The sequence below is a fragment of the Balaenoptera ricei genome, chromosome 2 (assembly GCF_028023285.1).
Source record: "Balaenoptera ricei isolate mBalRic1 chromosome 2, mBalRic1.hap2, whole genome shotgun sequence".
In the NCBI taxonomy this organism is placed as follows: domain Eukaryota; kingdom Metazoa; phylum Chordata; class Mammalia; order Artiodactyla; family Balaenopteridae; genus Balaenoptera; species Balaenoptera ricei.
In genome coordinates this window covers 41,736,946-41,757,849 of record NC_082640.1, presented here as the reverse complement: position 1 = coordinate 41,757,849, position 20,904 = coordinate 41,736,946, and positions in this window count along the sequence as shown.

Sequence of the window (20,904 nt, the reverse complement as noted above, 5' to 3'; positions counted from 1 at the left end):
ATCACATCTTTGTGTCCTCGCTACCCAGCACGATCCTGACATACAGAGCTCAATAAGTTTTTGCTGAATTTAAATTACAAAGCAAGCTCCTCTTGTGTGGATTCCATGCTCACCAAGCAATGTTTAGATACTTTGACATCGCTGGTAGCTGCCACCGATGGGGCAAATGCATGTTCCGTCAGATGGATGTGAGCATCTGGGCCACATGACAGCGCATTCATTTCGAGCAGTAAATTAATAAATCGGAGTACTCGTTTACACATACAAAGTCTGTTGAATAAATGGCTTGCTTATGGTCATAGCTCAATTATCTAAATACAGATGATCCTCCTAGCCTATCATCTGCAGACTGTTTTTTATTTATTGTCTTGAATTTGCTCTTTTTCTGGCCCTAACTAGTCCCTTTCTCCTTCCTTGTGTGGATAATTGAAAGCTGGCACTGAATGTGACCCCAATCAAAGAGACGATTTTATAAAGCACTGATGGTGTTGTCATTATTAACGTCCCTGATGGCTTGGGCTACACATTTAGGACAGAATCAACCAGATGTTGGCCTGGTGTGTCCCCACCCCATTCCTGATCTACTGAGGCCGCTGAAGCAAAATCTAGCTCAGGACAGCAGCTGTGTGAGTCTGTCAGGAAGACAGGGGTTCTCATGAAGCTGAGAGGTGGGTAATGGAGAGTGAGTAAGGCTGGCTTGGAAGTAGACACCGATGTGTCTTACATTTAGGTTAGACAGACACACCAACTCATGTTTTTCGCTCTCTAGGGTAGTTCTGGCTGCTGACCTTTGCATTTTAGCCCAGGAGTACAGAGTAAGCTCTTTCTGGCAGCTGGCGAAGGCCACAGGTTCCTGGGCAGAGGACTTTTCCACGGAAGAATCCTGGAGTCAGTGTGATACAGTAGGAGCTCTCCAACCAGAGATCAGCGTGCAGGCCCAGCCCTGCCTCTGCCACCGCATGCCCAGAGCAAAGCAACAGGCAATCTCTGCTGCTTGTTGATTTCGCTCTGGGCTGGGATTGGCTTCCCGGCCTCTGCGTGCTGGTATTTAAAGATGGGGATTAAGGATGTGGCAGCTGTCCAAAGAAAATGAGACAAGATGGGCTCAAATGGGCCTGTGGTTGGTCCCTAAAGCTACTTTCCTCAAAACTACCTCCTCCTTCAATAATTTCTTTCCTCTTTCCTGGTTCCATTCTCCACTTAGCCCACAACAATCCTGGGATTCTGTAGAAAATTGGCATTCCCTGCCCCTCCTGTTCCAAGTCATCTTTGGACTGCTAGAGCGCTTTCTCCTGGGCCCAGGCGATGCCCGCCACCACCTGGCTGAGGGTTCTGTACCATCAGAGTGGGTCCCTGGCCCCTGCCCCCATTCTGGCTTCTGTACTTTCTCGCGTGCTGGTCCTATGGCCCACTCCCCTTGCACACGCCACGGGCCTGCAGCCATGCTAAGCCCACCTCACAGCCTACACCTCTATACCACCTCTGGTTTTCATGTGGTTGCCACCCCGAGGAGTTACTGACCTTATGCTGGGGTCGGGGGCCAGAGCCACCAGCTTCAGGAGCTTGCCTAAGGCCACGGGATGAAGTGACAGCACAGCCGCACTGGAAACCAAGAAACTCCCTTCTAATTCTCTGCTTTCTCTTTCTGAAAGTTTGATTTTGGAGGTGGGGCTGGGGTGCCGATGACTGGAGCAGGCTGGAGCAGGGTCCTTCAGAAGCTGACCTTGGGGGGCTCTGCCCCCTCTGGGATGCTGAGAAGGTGAACTTGAGACGCCAGAGGGGCTGAGAGGAATCGGGGGGAGCAGATGCAAAGCGAAGCCCAAAGGCTAGATCAGGGGCATGATTGTGGGCAAAGACCAGACTGTGGGCAAAGACCAGACCGCAGAGTGAACACGCCCTGAGCTGGGTGACAGCGGGACCAGTTCCAGGACGTGTGAGGGCCGGCTGGCCACGGCGGACCACACTGGGAAGCCATCTGCACACGGTATTGGCAGTGAATGTGACAATCTACCATGAAGACTAGAGATGGCTCGTTTGGTCCCTCACCCCTCAGCCCTCAGCCAGGGGCCGCCTCATCCAAGAAGCTTTCTTTAACTCTTCCCATAGCTCAAAGTCACAATGGAAGAGAAATAACCAGGAGAAACATCGGCTCAGTGATTCTCAAATGAAGAGCTTTATAGAATAGAGATACCTGTGGCCCTGTCCACATCTACTGAATTATAATCTCCAGCGGAGGGGCCCAGGCATAGGTATTTTTTTAAAAAAGCTTTCTAAGTAATGCTCATACATCTCTCCAAGGGGGGCTTAAAAATACCATACTTTATAGCACTTTACAGCTTACCAAGAAGTCCACAGACACAGCCTCACTTTTTTCTGGCATCACTTTGGATATAGTACATCCCCAAGCACCACATACTTTAAATAACTACCTGAGTCTTCTGTTATTTCACTCTCACCTGGGCCAGAGAAGCAGGCTTTGCCCTTTATTTACTTTTTATTGCTTATGGTACTTGCTTTCACAAACAGTGCTGGTGAAAGACCAAGAACTCTGTAAATACTTAATGATTGGTGCAAGCCTGGGGGATTAAAAGTCACAGTAAATGCACATACGGATGCACACACGCTCACATATACTTCGTTACACAAGAGAGAAGTGTACATTGCAGGAAAATGAGAAAGTGCAAAGAAGAGTAAAAACAAAATGAAAACCACCTCTCTTCAGTCCCTACCATCAAACACTGTCAATTCTGGGTGTGTGTGTATGTGTGCATATATATCAAAATGGAATCATGCCCGTGTGGCTCTTTTATAACTACGTTTTGAAATTTAACAGGAAATCATCAACAAATTTTATTCTTTGAAAAGTATTAACATAGCATTAGGTCCTAAGCAGAGATTTCACTAGGAAATCATTATCAAAAATATCTCAAAGATGAGATCTTGGAATCCAAACTTAGAAATTTGGGGTTTTCCCCTCCCAATATATATTTGACATTTATGCGCATCAGTACACATCCTCAAAACGCATCATTAGGGCTTCCCTGGTGGCACAGTGGTTAAGAATCTGCCTGCCAACGCAGGGGACATGGGTTTGAGCACTGGTCTGGGAAGATCCCACATGCCGCGGAGCAACTAAGCCCGTGAGCCACAACTACTGAGCGTGCGTGCCACAACTACTGAAGCCCGTGCGCCTAGAGCCCGTACTCCGCAACAAGAGAAGCCACCGTAGTGAGAAGCCTGTGCACTGCAAGGAAGAGCAGCCCCCGCTCGACGCAACTAGAGAAAGCCCGCGCACAGCAACGAAGACCCAACACAGCCAAAAAAAAAAAAAGCATTATTAAAAATTAAATATTTAATTTGAACACAGAGATCATATGTACTTTACATATATACATCTACTTGGTGTCATTTCTCTGCTCAAGGTCATGACTCTTTCTTCTCTTTATGCCCTCTTTCTTCTCTGCCTATATGACTACCCCCTAATCCTATAGCAAACATTTTCCATGCCAATAAATAGGGCAGTGTTTCTGTTATGTCACTGTGCAACAAACCTCTGCAAAACTTGGTAGCTTAAAATAACAATGTATCATTTCTCATGGTTCTTTAGATCAGCAATTCAGGCTGGGTTCTTCTGCTAAACTCACCTGTAGGGCTGTCAGATTTAGCAAATAAAAATACAAGACACCCAAGTTAAATTTGAATTTCAGATCCACAATGAATAATTTTGTAGTATAAACATGTCTATGTGATATTCGAGACACAATTATGTTAAAATACTACTCGTTGTTCATCTGGAAAGAATATTTAACTGGGTATTCTGTGTTTTAGCTTTGCAACCTTACTCCCCTGGGGTCACTCATTCTGCAGTTAGGGGCCTTGTTTCTCCTCCATGTGGCCTCTTGTCCCCCAGTAAGCTGGATGCAACTTCTTCACATGGTGGGCTCAGAGCAGCATCTCAAAAGGGCAAAGGCGGAAGCTGCAAGGCCTTTTGGGACCTAGCGCTGGGCATCTTATGACATCACTTCACCCTCATTCTATTGGTCAAACAAGTCACAGGGCCAGCCCACATTCAACAGACAGGAAATAGGCTCTAACTTTTGATGGAAGGACCAGCAACGTGGCATTGCAAAGGGGCATGCATCCAGGGATGAGAGGAATTGCTGCAGCCCTTTTGGCAAACAGAGTCTACATTCTTCTCTATCAACTGAGAACATTGCCTTTTATTCTGTTGTACCACAATTTTTACCCATTGTCCATATTTGACGTTTAGATTACTTTCTTTTATGCTGTTATGAACCTAGTTGCATAAAAGCCAGGGATTTTTGTGAATTTGTCCAATTTTGCATACCTTTTTCATGGGAGAGTTAGAAATTACTGCCTTGATTCAGAACCCAGCTTTATCACTTACCAGCTGTGTGGCTGGGGGAAAGTCACTTTGCATCTTTGTGCCTCGGTTTCCTCATCTGCAAAATGGAGACAAAAATATGACTCATCTCATCTCTTACTGGGAAGATTAAGTAGATTCTGAATATAAAATGATCCATAACTGTTGGTCATTGTTAATATAAATTTCTACAAGTGAAATTATTAGGTCAAGAAGTGTAGAGATAATTAACACATTTGCTATATATATTAATAAATTGAAGGAACCATGTTTTGAATTAAGAAAAACAAGTCCAAGTTCTACAGCCTAGTGATTAAGAACCAAGACTTTAGACCAGGATTCAGAAACCTTGTTTCTATAAGTAAGGTTTTATTGGAACATGACTATGTCTTTTTGTTTATGTATCATCTATCACTGCTTTTGAACTACAACAGCAGAGTTGAGGAGTGTGGCAGAGATCAAATGGCCCACAGAACTACAGAGATTTACTATCTGACTCTTTATAGAAAGTTTTCCAACCTCTAATTTGGAGTAAGAGAGGCTTGGGCAGGAATCTGCCCTCTGCCCTGCGCCCTCTGTGTTGGTGGCATAGGGTTTAGTGAAAGATGGCACTTTAATTTTGATCTTCTACTACCTTGGTGGCTACTGGGCAAGGAGGCAATCAACACTTTATCAGCATCAAATGAAAGGGCTCCGTAGAGTTGCAGCTACTTAAATACAAGGTTTTATGTGTGTATGTGCAAGAGTATGTGTGTGCCTGTGTGTGGATGTCTATCTGTATGTACGTGTATCCATGCGTATGTATATGTATACATGTATATGTGTGGGTATATGTATGTATATGTGTGTGTGTGTAGCCAGAGGACCAGGGGAGTGGTCATTTTCCATGAGCAGTTTAGAAAGTTTTCTGCATCTTTAATAGTACTATTGACAGGACTGCTGCTGAGCACTTGAAAGCTGCCAGGGGAAGCAGTGCAAAAGCCTGACATGGGAAAGATGTAAAGAAGGTCATCATAGGCAGGGGTCTTTCCAATGTGCCTACTCACCCAACAACCAGCGGCACCAGCCCTCCCAGCTGGTCCTGACCCCTCCCAGCAGACAGCCCCGCTATCTTCTCCCCACTCCTGATGCTGGAATGTACCTTCCTTCTGCACTCCTCACACTGCTCAAGTGAAATCACCACATGCTCTCAAGTCCATGGACCATAGCAGGGGTACTTGGTAGGTTCTGGGCACTACCCTCTAAGCTGAGCATGGGTAACCTTAAGAGACTCAAGGTGTGCTGTCTCCTTTCATCCTTACACCAATGCTGTCAAGTAGGTCTTACTATCTTCACTTTTTAGATTCAGACACTGAGGCTCAGAAAGGTCAAACAATTTCCATAAAGCCACACAGCCATGAAAGGACAGGAGCTGGGGTTTGGTCACTGTGACTCCAAAAGCTTGTTCTTTCTACTGCACTAGGGAATCAACAGTTTAGCAGAAAAGATGTTATGGTACAAATATTATAATTAAAGTCAGGATGAGATATATTCCATGTAAGAGGTAGATAAATGCTAGAAGGGTTCAGAAGAAAAAAGGGAAACCTTCTATAGATGGAAGCATTTGAACTTGATTATAATTCCATATGACTACGAAAAAAATGTTTTTCCTTCAAATTCGAGGTCTCAGGTAAAATTAGGGGAGGTAATTGACAATCTTAACTTACCTGAAGAGAAGATGTTGACTTAGGGGTCCGTGAGGGGTTGGCCAAATACAGCCTTTGCTGCAGGCCAGCTCTCTGGAGGGACCCACATGTTACTGTCTTAAGTGGTGACTTTAGGAACAGATCCATCCTGGACCCAAGAAAACGTTTCAGGCAGATGCAGCATCACTTCCATCGGGTTCTTTTTCCTTGGTTCCCTAGTCACCTGGTCTCTGCTGCATTTGCTGACGGTGGAACCAGTTGAAGTACCAGGGTTGGATTTTGGGAGCTCCTCTGCCCGGTTCAGTCTTGTGAGGGAAGAATCGTTACTCTGCACCACTCTTCTGAGAGGGCTTGAGAACCAGGGTCAACAGCACACCGATAGGTGTTTATAATTTGTCTGTGGACGGTGGTTCCCAACCTCTACACCTGTTAGCCGAGGTCTCCTGGATCCACTTCTGTGGTTTAAATGAGAGCTAATGGGACATTTCCCCCTGAGCATCATGACCGGTGGTGAGACGCAGGTCCATGGGCCCAGCCCAGGCTCTTACTGTGGAGAAGAGCCGAGGAAGGGTCTGCTGGAGGAAAGAGAGAGTGAATACGTGAACACAGCTGAACGTCTCTGTCCTTAATTGCTGAGGTCGCCGCTGTGCAGATTTGAAGCATTTTATTTTCAAATTAAGATTCCCTGCTTCCTTGGGTGTTCAAACTGAAACTAGATGAGATTCAAGACCCTTCAGCTTAGCCTCAGATAGTCTGATTTCACTGGTCTGGAAAGGAGCCTGGCAATGGTGTTTTTAAAACGCTCCCCAGTGATTCTGAAACGCTGTCAGGACCGAGAATCACTTGGATGCAATCCAGTCTGAATTCTCCCAATTTGCATATGAGAAAACTGAGGCCCACAGACAGGCTTGCTATAGAAAGGCTTCTGCCGAAAAAGAAATTGGCAGAAAATCTCCTTGGCTAACTCTGCAGGCTTCTTTCATCTTGTGTTCCTCCTCCTCCTTCCTCCTAATGTATGAGACACAATTGAATGAGAACCTGTGGTCAGGACTAGATACCTGACCCCTACCGACCAGTTCCTTCCCTGGATCTTCTGTGACCCTGCAGTCACCTCCTGCCCACTTTCTGTTTTGTAAGTGACTTGGGTTCCATTTTGTTTTAATTGATACAATGTCCCTCCTGGAATGTCATGTCTGTTTCTTCTGTTCTTTCTCCTGGAAGCAGATGGGAAAGATTTATGGCTCTTTGTAAAACCCCAGTGTTGTTTAGAAATTGCTTGTGATTGATTAAGTAATAAAAATGCTTTTAAGACAGGGAGGTAAATCTCCCTGCTAATTGCTCTGTGCTTTACATTAGAACCTTGTTACAGTGCCTCAGGCTCTCCACAGCTGGACCATTTGGTAATTTCCATCACCCTGAAAAGTCACATTGGCATCATGGCGTGCAGCTTTTTTTTCCAGGACTGATACTGTTAAAAGACGCAGACAGATAATTAATGGGCCAACAAACACAATCAGCAAAGCATTTGAAGCAAGAGAGCAAATCCCTCCTTCCCTCGGATGCTGAGTTGCAGTGCTCATCTGGGTGTGTGGATGGGATCCAAGCCCTGGTGGAAGCGTGGTCCAGATGGGAGATGGAAGGACTTTCTCAGCCTCCACCTGCCCCTTCCCTCTTTCTAGCAAAATAGTTTTGTGTACCTTGAAAGATGGATAGATTACTCACTGCCTTTGAACCAGAAGGGGATGGAACTTGATCCCAGCGGGGAGGGAGCATTGCTGGATGGGGAGAGAGGGCACAGAGAGTGTGCAGTGTTTGGTGTAGCGAGCCTGGATTAGATGGGTGACCATCGGGTCCCTGAAGGACTACAGTGATGCAGCCATTGCCAAGTTCATTCTCAGTCTCCATCAGGAGAGTTGTCATACTTTTACACAGTCCTCTGCAGCTCTCCAAACCTTTCAAACCCACAGGTAAGTGAGTATGAGATAGTTCAACGGTTCTTGCACCTCTTCTGACACGAGCAGGTTTCAATCAGTCTAGGAGGCCTGGGGAATGTTCCACGTGGAAGGCAGGAAACAGGGGTGGTATTATATTAAGTACGATATTTGGTCTTTGTCCCCAGTTCCTGGTACAGAGCTTCTAAAATCCTTGGTGTTTCTTGAGTGAAGGGTGATAGCAATGCTTTTTGTTCTAACGGGGGTATCAGACCCTTAGAAAGCTTCAGGATGGGTAGTCAGGAATACCAAGCCTCGATTAGAAGCTTGGAACTTCTGGCCCCGCCTCCTAACTTTCTAGAAGGGGAGAGGGGCTGGAGGTTAAGTAAATCACCAATGGCGAGTAATGAAATCTGCATAAAAACCCTTGAACAGTAGGTTTGGAGAGCTTCAAAGTTGGAGAACACATCGACGGACCGGGATGGTAGCACACCCCAACTCCAGGAAGACAGGGAATCTCCGGACCTTGTCCCAGGTACCTCTACATCTGGCTGTTCGTGTGCATCCTTTACAGTGAACAGGTAATAGCAAGAAAAGTGTTTTCCAGAGTTTTCTGAACCATTCTAGGAAATTATCAAACCTGGAAAAAGGGGTTGTAAGAACCCGCTGACTTTGTAGCCACAGAAGGGTGGGTCACCTGGGGACCTGAGACTTAAACGACTGACATCTGAAGTGAGGGCCATCTTGGAGGATGGAACCCCTAGACCTCTGGGGTCTCTGCCAACTCTGGGTCGTTAGGGTCAGAACTGAACTGAGCTGTAGGACACCCAGTCTGTGTCCAGACTGCTGGAGGATTGGTTGGTGTGAGACAAAAACTCCACACATTTGGTGTCAGAAGTGTTGTGAGTAAAAAATAGCTCAGAAGGGTTTCTGAGTATGAGGGAAGAACTAGCCAAGGGGCATGTGGGCCAGGAGACACTTCTTGTCTCACCCAGAGCCAAAGTGGGCTCAGTCTCTCCCCCTCCCACCCCCCACCCCCCGCTTCTGCAGCAGCTGCATTTTCAAAGCAGATTTGCCGTGGGAGAGAGCTGATCACACAGCATATTCTGCCTGACATAGATGTTACTGACAGCAAGTGATTGAAAGAAATAACCAAAGGAGGTATTCGTAATGGGTCCACAGATGAACTCAGGAGGTCCCCGAGTGCGCGAAAATTTGGCAAATTATGTGTGGTTGTGAGTACGTACTTTTCTGGGGAGGGTCCACTCCTTCATCAGAGTTTTAAGGATTCACCATCCAAAGATGATTTAAAAAAAAAAAACCAAACAAACAACCCTAAGTTGCATTAAAACTATTAGAAAGGTGGATAGGAGAATTTATTCTGACTCAGAGGGTCCCCAGTTTTTTCTGGACCAGCTTCCATGGAAAGTCACTCTGTTCTAACAAGTTACTGAGGAATGATTGATGTCCTGGGGAAAATGTTCAGGTTTTGACTGTCACCCACCGGGAACTTTTAACTTGTCTTAAGGGCATTATGTGGGGCAAATGACAGGGACAGATCATGGGTATGAATATTTCATTATGCATTTGTCACAGTATTTTTTAGCCATTCCATTTGATGATGCCTAAGAGATACCCAAACTTTAAACTACAGAGAAGAGTGATTCGTTTCAGAGAGGTGACTTCATTCAACCCCAGGCTTCCTGAGCGTCCCCAAGAAGTGGGGATCAAAGGGCCATAGCTCCTAGGTCCCTCAATGTGATAATAGGCTAATGATGAGAATACTCATTCAAGGAAAAGTCTTGGTTTTAGAAGTGCTGTCCCTTGGGTTATGCCTCAGGGTTTGTCGTGAAGAAACTCTGCTCAGGTTAAGTCTTGGGATGAGCGAGAGCCTTCAAGCTTAAGACATAATTTCAAATAGACATGGAGCACACTTCCACCTCTGTCTACTCCTTCTGACTCGTTCTGCTGGACTGGTTACCCTGAGGTCTTAGGCAGGGCTTTGAGTTCTTTCCAGGTAGTGGGTGAAGTTGTCACCACTATGTCTTCCCGTGGAAGGCAGAAACTGGGGAGACTTAAAGAAACAGAAGGTCCCTGCCTTCCAGGGTCCAGCTGTCAATATTTCCATGTCCAACAGAGTGAGGAATTCTAGTCTAATAAAAGAAGTAGTTCACAATTACTGAGTACATACAAGGGGTCACTGTGCTGAGTGTCCAATTGTTAGCTGGATTATCTCATTGAATCCTCTCTACCACCTTAGGGACAAGGAACTACAACTGTCCCCACCTTAGGGACAAGGCACTACAACTGTCCCCACTTTATTGATAAGAGAATTGAAGATTGGAGAGGAGGAGGATTACCTTGCCCGAAGTTCTACAGTTAGTGAATGAATAGTGGACCCAAGCCACCAGCCATCAGAGGACACACTCTTAGCCACTATGCAGTTTACTGCTTCCATGGTCCATTGCTGGCTGGACCAGTCTTTACTGGTACAGTCTCCTGTACATGGGGCAGGGTGGAGGAAAAAGGCTTCAGGGCGGCTTAATGTTAGATAAAAAGTGGATATAGAATAGGTACACCTGAGAGGTCAGAGCTGATGCAAGGGATAGTGGAAACATCACAACCCATGGAGGGATGGTCTGGGCAGCAACCGGTGAGGTACCAGGCCCCTGTCCAGGTGGCTTACATCCATCCCTGCTGCAGCCAATGAAGCTAGTAGTCCCACGAGCTCTGCATTTCTCAGTGGATGTGTTAAAGCATAATAACGTTCCACAGCTCAAGGCCACAGCTGTTCCTTCAATTGACTTATTGCTTCTTATCTTAAAAAATAATTGTAGATGGAAATCAGTTGTTGTGTTTGGCAGAAGACTAAATACATTGTTTTGATTCTGACAGTTAAAAAACAAACAGGCCAAAACCCCAAAAACCTTGGCCAGGGCCTGGCACGCCACCCCCTCGTCCTGCTTGTGCTCTGCAATTTATTTCCAGATCTTGTTTCCTGGTAGAGAGGAAGCATCCAATTGGAGATCTAGGTCCTGTGGGTGGGGAAAGACAGGCAGTGGTTGACCACCTGGAGTGGATGATACTATTGATTGCTGAGTGGGGCTGGAGGTGACAGAGCCTGCTTTCTTAAGGTCGTCTTCATCTGGAGGGCAGCTACTTCGTCTCTTTGCCCACCTTTCTAGAATGTCAAGGAGATGCAAGGGCCCACATGGACATATAACTGTAACAACAACCACCAGCATATCAAGGAACTCATGGAAGTTTCCATGGCCTGTATGGGCTCAGGTGAGCTCCCCCTTCCTCTCTGCCCAGATGTAGCCTGGCAGCCGAGCTGTGGTACTGGGTGAGGTTGGCGCGATGGGGTGCAAATGAATAGCAGAGCCTTCACAGCCCAACACACTCTCTGGGGCTCAACTTATTTAAGCCACCTTTGGAAGCGGCCCAACCATTGGCCTTTCCTGGAGTCCCTGAGGCCTTTCTGGGGAGAACCTCATGCCTCTTCCTTCCAAGTTCTGTCTTCTGGCATCCAGTTTTGTATCAGAAAGTAAACACATCTCTCAAAAGTGTCAACTTAAAATGCATTCCAATGCAGACAAATACTGTTGGATTCCACTTATATGAGGTAGCTAGAAGAGTCAAATTCGTAGAGTCAGAAAGTAATTGGTAGATGCCAGGGGCTGGGGGTGGGGGTGGGATGGGGAGGGGGAATGGGGAGTTAGTGTTTAAAGGGGACAGAGTTTCAGTTTAGGAAGGTGAAAAATTCGGGAGATGGATGATGGTGAGAGTTGCACAACAATGTGAATGTACTTAGTGCTGCTGAGCTGTACCAGTAACTATGGTTAAAATAGTATGTTTTATATTATGTGACTTTTACCACAATAAAAAAACATTAAAAAAAAGTATCAACTTAGAAAAGTTTAAAAGAAATGATATCACCCCTAGTGGAAAGGAAAATATGTCAGAGGTATTTTTCTACTCCTCGCATGTGAAGGGTGCAAAAGGTTGCACACCTGAAAGTGTGTATACGGATTGAATAATTTATAGCAAATATTTGTAACATTTCCTTCTGTAGATGGAGATCTACTGAAGGTGTGTAAGCAGGGAAATGATATGATCTGATCTGTGAATTTTTGTTCAACAACTGAGGGTTATCATTAGTGCTTTCTGCTTGATTGTGATGTCCTTGAGGATAAGGAATGAAACCTTCTTTGCTTTTGCATCCTTAGCACCGAACATACAAGTGCCACATACTTCCACATACTGCCACAGTAAATCTCGAATGAATGAATGAATGTGAAGGAACGTGTCTGCAAGTGCAGGCAGGGGTGGGGTTGGCATGGGAGGTTATGATTTGGAATCTGGGAGGGCTAGAGTCAGGGGAAGAGGCCAGAGGACCTCACACACAAGGCTGGGGGTGTGCGTTATAGAAAAGGACTGTGGGAAGGGAGAAAAATGGGTGGATGCAGGATGTATTGTGCAAGCAAAATGGGCAATTATTTCTATGGTCTTGAGGGGACCTCTGATGCAGAGCAGTGCTGTCCAATAGAACTTTCTTTTTTTAAAAATTTATTTTATTGAAGTACAATTGACTTACAATGTTGTGTTAGTTTCAGGTGCACAGCAAAGTGATTCAGTTATACATACATATATACCTATTTTTTTCAGATTCTTTTCCCTTGTAGTTTATTACAAAATATTGAGTAGAGTTCCTTGTGCTATACAGTGAGTCCTTGTTGGTTATCTATTTTACATATAATAGTGCATATATGTTAATCCCGAAATAAGGATAGGAATGTCCCATATTTACATTGTCTAATATGGCAGCCATTAGCCATATGTGGCTACTGGGCACTTGAAATGTGTCTAAAGTGAATGAGGAACTGAATTTTTAGTTGAAAAAATTTATGATTATATTTAAATAGCCACATGTGGCTAGTAGCTATCATACTGGACAGTGTACTCTATTATCTCCATATCACAAGGAGAGGTTTTCTGGGTCCAGGAAAAAGATGGGGGAGAAACTGGAGGGAAGAATTTTTGCTATGCCAACTGGTAGTTTTGAAGACAACTGTAATAGCAGAAACTTCTACTGTGAAATCCCAGGTTTGGGCGGTTTGTTGTAGGTGCAAACTTGGTGGAGAAGAAATAAAATGAGAGTATCCCAAAGATTCTCTCTCATATCCTGGACATATTAACTGACTCGTAGCTGGAGGCCTTTATTCATTAGTTTTATGGTCAAAACCTAAATAAAGTATCACAAATGCTCTCCGTTTGTTTGGCATCCATCCTGGTCCAGGTGAGGATGCTATCCATTTCCCCTTGCAATCCTTCACGCAGAGGTGTATGGATGAAGTATCACAGGGGAGGGATAAGCCAAACCAGCCAAATTTAGCTGGGCTTTTCACAAGCACTTACAGCAAATTAACCCAAATTTGCTTTGGCTGGGGGAGGGTTTTATTTTGCTAGCATCATGTAGTTGTAATAAAAGCGCCCTTTTGAATGAAAATCAATGACAACTCTAAATGCCCAGTAAATGCTGTAACATTAATAAACCATACTATGCATTAAATCCAACTTTAATATGCAACGTGAACTGTTTACAGTTTGCATTTCAGGTCTGATCATGCTTCCAGCGGAGAATGAAATGGCCTCAAACAGCTGCCAGACGGTGTGAAATGAACATAGATACAAGGTAAATGAAACTCACATGAACCCTGAATGTTCTTTCTCATCAGTGAGACCAGCCCAGGTTAATTAAGGTTGAGTGGATGTGATTCACCCTTCCCCCCTCCATCTCTCTTTCCCTCTTTTACTCCCTTGCTCTCTCTCTTCTCCTTTCTTACCACATGTGCAGATTTTGAGGAATAAAAGAAATTAAAGGTATCTCTTGCTTTCTAGGGCTTAACGTACCATTAGGAGATTATTAACTATACACATGATACAGTTCTTCACTGGCTCCCTGATGTTTCTGATTCATCATGGATATGGATTTTTAATTCATTCTATGTGCTATTTCCTCTACAGTAATTGTCCTGCCTTTCCTTCTTCACATAGAAAACTCCTACTCGTCCTTCAAGACCCAAACCAAATGGATCCTCCTCTGTGAAGACTTCCTTGAGCCCCCAGGTAGAGTCCATGGCTACATCTTCTGTGCTCCCACACTGTTTTTCCATTTTCCAGTTATAGTGATTATCACGCACACTCTTCAGTGAAATTCCTTGTCTTTATTTCTGTGACTCCCATTGTGAGAACTTTAAGGGCAGGAACTTGGATATGAAGAGTTTTGCAGCTTCAGTGTCTCATGTTGCCTTGCACATGGAAAGTGCAAATATTTCTTTCATATGAATTTGGTAACAGATATAAGGCAATGTCAATGTAGCTGAACTAGGTATGGGAGAATTTGGAGGAATGTGCTGATTATTCCGTCTGAAGGACTGTTCAGCCAGGAACCTTATAATGACCTCATTACTCAAAGTTATGCGCCTCTGTTGGCCAAGCTCCTTCTGTCTTGTGGCTGCATCATTCTTAACACCTGGCTTCCAAGGTCACTGGACTTGACATTGCCTAGCTGACAGATGGGAAAGAACCTGGAGGTTTGTTAGGGGGTTGGGGGCGGGGAGAGTGGAACAAGGGACAAATCCACACCACTCTGGCTCACATTCCACTGCCTATAATGCAGTCACCTGGCCACACTTGATTACAAGAGAGGCTGGGATCCACAGTTTAGCTGTGAGCCCAGAGGGAATGAGTTTGGTGCTCATGTAGCCAGTTTGGAGAGACACACAAGGCCTCAAATTCATGTCCAGACACTCTCCCCCTTATTCATGATGCCCAGACACACTGGCTTTCTGGATTTTCTTTGTGCCAAGCAAATCCCCTCTTTTGCTGTTCCCTCTGCCTGGAATCTTTTAACCCTTTGTTGTCTTTGCGACACCTAGTACTTACTTACTGTAGTTATATAGTCATTTACTTCCTATAGGTTGTGAGCTCCAGGCAGGCACTGCCCTTCTTGCAATAGACCAGTGGCTGCTCCGGGTGCCTCTTGAGGTTCAACCCCTGAAGCCAGAAGCCCTGTTTCCTCTGGTGGGCTACCTGACAATCCATACTCCTTCACATCGTTGAATCTCAAAGAAGCGTCTTCCATCTTCCACTGGGTTTAGAGAACAATTGATGTGGGGCGAGGATAAGGCAGTGGAGATGTCAAAGGATCGGTCCCACCCTACATGCAAACTAAACGTGCTCCATGTTCTACAAAAATGAACTTTAATAAACTCTGTCCTGAGTGGTCAAATTGAAAATTGAGGAGATTTTGGAGTCCCGCTACTCCTTAGCTTATGTGACCTCAGGAAATTACTTAACTTCCTTGGATTCAGTTTTTGGTACAATGGGAATAAAGATGCCAGTGAGATCACCTTTATGAAGCAGCGGGGCAACCTCTGACTTATACTAGGAACTCAGTACGTATTCCTCTTCTGCGTCCCCTTCCTCTTCCTTTTTCCTTCTACTTTATCTTTTTCTTCCTCCTCCATGTTTTTTTTCACAGCGAGGGGCTCGCATGAGTATCTAATCGGTTGCCTTCATTTGCTTCTCTCCATCTATCAGAACTCACAGACCCCTCTCCACTCACAGGACTCTTACCGTGGCCTTGATGGGCTGCACTCCCAGCCCAGACACATCTTCCTAGGATGCCACGTGAAAGCAAATTTCCAACACATGTAGTTAATAGGTTAATAGGTTTCAGGGGACCCAACTTGGCCCATATTTAGAATGAAATAATGACTTGTGCTTTCATTGATTTTCCCTCCTCTGGGGGCCATGGGAACATAATTTCCCTAATTCTCAGTAGGACCTACAGTTAGAGTAACCATTGAATTCTGCTTCAGCCAGACTGAATGTGAAAGGTCCATCTAGGACAAAACCCAGATCTCTGTTCTTGCCCACAAGCGGGGACACAAGCAAAACTCCCCACATGCCTGCTAAACATCGAATCTGATTCTGAGACAGACTCTTTCAACTGAGCCACTGACAATTATTAGTTAGGTGTCCATGACAGAGTGTCTCTTTGGAAAATGCAAATACTATACGGACATGAGGATCAAAAATTTTTAATCTGATTACCGTAGCTTGATTTCAATGAATAGTAAAAAGATGCTCATACAGCACTCTGGGGAGTGACATGAAGGCTTTTCTGCTTTCCAAATGGCTGAAAGGGACACAAACATAATTATTGGTTCTCGTGTGAGCATCTTCAGGGCTGGGCTGATGTCTTTTTTACCTTTGCCCTATAGAGCCACCTAACATGTAATAGATGCCCAGTAGATACTTGTTGAAATAAAATGAAAAAAACTCCCAGGGCATTCTTTAAGATGAGAAAAGACTGCTTGATATAAGAATACAGCTTGGATAACATTAAATACATTTTCTTTACTCCATGTCTTGGTTTGTGTTGAAATCTCTCCTCTCCTTTTCTGTGCTGATCGTACCTAGATTGCATTATTTGAGTGAGATGGAGAAGGGGAACGGGGGAAGAAGATTCCTGTTTTCTTTTCTTTTTGTTTTGTTTTGTTTTGGAGCGCCTACAGGAAGCTAGTCCACTTTACCAGACACTTTTTACAAATGTTGCTCTGGTTATTCTCATTTATAGATGTGAAAAACGAGGCCCAGAGAGGTTAAGAAATATGTCAATTCACACAGCTGAGCCAGCATTGAAACCATGGTTACCTCCTTCAAAAATTGATGTTCTTTTCACTAAATTCACAGAGGTTGAGGTGGGGATGGCAGGAGATGAGGGATAAATGGGGTACCAACTACTCAGATCCAGCATGTCACCTGGCCCGAGGTGTCTGGAAATCCTTCCAGGCTGTCTTTAATGAATGCTCATCTCTCTCCTTCCTGCCTTCTTCTGGCAGCCTCCGTGATTCACATTCCAGGTGATGTCATGGAAGGTGCAGGTAGACTTTAGCTTTTTAAATCCCCAAGAGAGCTGATAGCATAGGAAATGGATGGACCTGGTGGTTGCTCCCCTCCCACTTAGAGACCCAGGTCCTAGGAGGTCAGTGTAGTTCTACTGGGATGAAGGAGGTGAGAGGTTTAGGTTCCTTTCCCCCTTAGGCAGTTGCTAAGGGACCAGAGGTGGTGATGGTGATATATGGAAGACCCATTCTAATTGTGTGTGCAACCTCTGGCTTTTAAAGCGCCCCAGGCAGCTTGAGAATAGAGCGCCACCTTCTGTTCTCCTGAGTTCTTCCAATCCTCTTGACCAGAGGTTCTGACAGTCCTTGCACAGGAACTCATGTAACCTGCAAACCTAACGCATAGCAACCTTTCCTGCTATTCCATCAACCTTCTCTGGGCCATTAAGGTAACATCAGACCTGGACCATATGTAGCTTTCTGGGTCTGAAATCTGGTCCCTTTAGATTATCACTGTCTTTTAGAAGAGGCAGCATGGTTCATGGAGAAGCACAAGGACTTTGGGCTCAGACAACCTGGGTTTGAATCCAATCTAGATCCAATTTTACAGAGACCTGAGATGTCTGAGTGTCAGCTTCCTCATCTGGGGAGCAGGGAGCTTGAATCCTACTCAGCAGAGTAGCAATGTCATATGTGTAAAACTTACAGCAACACGGAAGGCCCTGGGTCAATATGATAATTTCTGAAAGACTAAAAGCCCAGGCTCTGAGGTTGGATGGACCTCTTTCGAATACTGAATCTGTTATTGACCAGTTGTGCAAGCTTGAATAAGGGTCTTAACCTCTCTGACTCTCAAATTTCTTACCTGTAGTTTAGTAATAACTACTAATCTATCCAGTAATAACTGTCTTCTAGAGTCTACGTGAAGATTAAATGAAATGACGTATGAGAGGGGTTAGCATAGAACTTGATATATGGAAGGCAGTCAATAATTGTTCATTCATCAGATTATTAAATATCATTGTTATTACTATTGCAAGTACTGTTAAGGTCTTGTAACCTTTAGTAACGATTCTGTGCTATGCTGCCTAGACTCTTCATTCAGGAACGAGGATCTCAGCCCTCAGCTGCCAGGGCTATGGGCTACTGACAGCTCACGGCCGAGTCCCGCTGTCCTCCTTGGAAGGGAGCTGAGTTGTCCAAGGTGACACGTCCTCCCAGAAGCAGTTTGCAATCGGTGACTGATCCATGTGGAGGTACAAATCCCAGCCACCTCATCTCAGTTTGAGACAACTCTGCAGGGCCCTCTTGATACTGAGCAGGGCCCTATGGGGCTCCTGGGCACAAAGACTTTCTGTGTCCCCCATTTCTTTGATTACAGGAAATAGCCTTTATTCTGCCTCCATGACCTTCCCTGGGTTCCAATGAGCAGATTCAAGCACTTGTTAATTAGGGAAGGGAGGGGATGCCAGACAAGGGAGAAACAAACAGTCCAGAGAAACAATAGTGCAGCCTTGGGGCAAGGTCCAGGTTCCCCATCAATACACACAACAATATCTTTGAGCTGTTTTGCAAACACTGAAACTCCCTCCAAGTGGGAGAAGTTGACGATTAACGGTGGTATGCTTCCCACAAGCACGTAGACCCCAGACCCGTTGGAACCTGAAAGTTGATGACGCTGACTCCTACTTACCTCACCATTCAGAGGTATGTCCATGAGCTGGTCACGCCCTCTTTGAACCATTACTATAAAACTCCTCACTACCCTCTCCAAGTGGGGACATACAGTTTTGAGGACATAAGTCTGCTGTGGCCCCCTTTGCCTGGCAAAGCAATGAAGCTATTCTTTTCTACTTCATCTAAAACTCTGTCTCCGAGATTTAATTTGGTGTCCGGGTACAGAGGCCAGATTCGGCTTCACGCTCAGCTCCAGAGCCCCTGTGGCTGAAGCCTCTCCTGTAACTGCAGCATAACTCTCCTCCCTACTCTGCCCAGTCCTGCTTTCCTCACCTTCACAAACACTGACAAAAATTCTTTCCTTGACTAAACTCTAGTCAGGCTATTCTGAATCCTCTCCCGAAGTAGGCCAGGACTTTTGGACTTCTGTGTTCATCTCTGCATTGTCCGATTTGGGCAAGACTCCTGCTAAGTCAGTTTAGCCAGAATCCCCCATCCCTGATAACTGATCACCTTTGATATCTGATCGGGTTCCTCACCCTCTACCATCCCCCAAGTGATGTCTGAACACCCTGGCCTGCCTTCAGCAAGAATCCTATGAGGTTGGTTCAGCCAGAAAACCTCCTTACCCCTCAAGTTTCCTCTGAGAAATTTTCTACCCACCGACCCCCGCCCTGCTCCGTGACTGTTCCCACTTTTCCTGATTGAATTAGGAGTTGAGCCTCATCTCTCTCCCTTTTTGCAAAACCCCATTGCAATAGCCCCCCTTACACAAAGTCTGTCTTACTCTTCTTTAGCAAGTGTCATGAATATTTTTTTCCTTAACAGTACCGTTCTCTAGGGCACTTCCAATACGGCTTTTGCATGAAAATCTCAGAATCTTTTTTCCCCCAAGACTTCTCCCATTTAATATTTGAACCTTCTTTTCAATACAGTAAACCAATCCCCAAGCCCTCATGAGACAAGGAACTCTCTCTACCATCTATAAGACCCAAACTCCTTTGCAGACAGTTCTAATAATTAGAAAGCTTTAAAAAATAATATCAAATGTTTATGTAGCTCTTTATTCTTCACAAAGTATTTCTATAGATCTTATTTCTCCTGAGCCCCACGAAATCTTGCTAAGGCAAATCTTATTAATATCCCCATTTTACAGAAGAATGACTCCAGGAAAATCAAAGGAATTAAGCAACTTGCCCAAGATTACTTAAGAGATTGAAATTAGAGACATATATCACTGAATTGGCCCACTGATAATTTTTTTGGGCTGATGCGTGTTTAAGAAAACTGAGTTTGGCTAACTTTAATCTTCTTCATCATGCCACTGCATCTTTTTACTGGATTACTTCACACATTCCTATCTAGCCTTAGGAGACAATTTGAATTCAGGACAACTCACTTATAAATGGTAGAAACAGGATTCAACCTCTGGCATCCTCACTTTGGAGGCCATGGATATTATAGTACACCGTGCCATCTGTTTTTTGATTCCTACATTTGTCCTATTTCTGGGTTAAACCACGAGTAGAAAATCTACCCTATGTATGACAACCTTTTAGTTATTCCAAAACACCTACCCCCTGCACCTTCTTTCCCCAGGTTAAGCTTCCCAATCCTTCTTCTATTGTCCTTATGGGCTGTGTGCAATACTGTGATTTATAATAAGCAATATGTATTTGGTCTTAGTCCCCTTTCTGGCACAGAGTTCCTCAAACCCTTGGAATTTCCTAAGTTATGAGAACAATAAAGGTGTCTTTGTTATGTTAATGAGGTGACTTTTGGACTACACCTAAGGTGTGGGGCTGGTTGTCAACCCTGTGATTAGAGGATTGGAATTTCCCGAGGGGGAATGGTGGGCGGGAGGTTGAGTCAACTGCCAATGGCTAATGATGTAATCAGTCATGCCTATGTAATGAAGCCTCCAGAAAAACCCCAAAGGGCAGGGTTCAGAGAGCTTCTCACTTGATGCACACAAGGAGATTGGAGAAAAGTGGAACACTCAGAGAGCATGGAAGCACCCTACCTTTCCCCCACACCTTGCCCTCTGCATCTCTTCCACTTGTCTGCTTCTGAGTTATAGCCTTTTATAACAAACTGGTAATCTAGTGAGTACATTAAAATGTTTCTCTGAATTCCGTGAACTGCTCTAGCAAACAAATTAAACCCGAGGAAGGGGGCGTCGGAACCTCTGTTTTATAGCCAGTTGGTCAGAAGCACAGGTAGGTAACAACCTGAACTTGTGATTGGCATCTGGACTGGGGACAAGTGGGGAGAGGCTTGTGGGACAGAGCCCTGTAGGATCTGATACTATC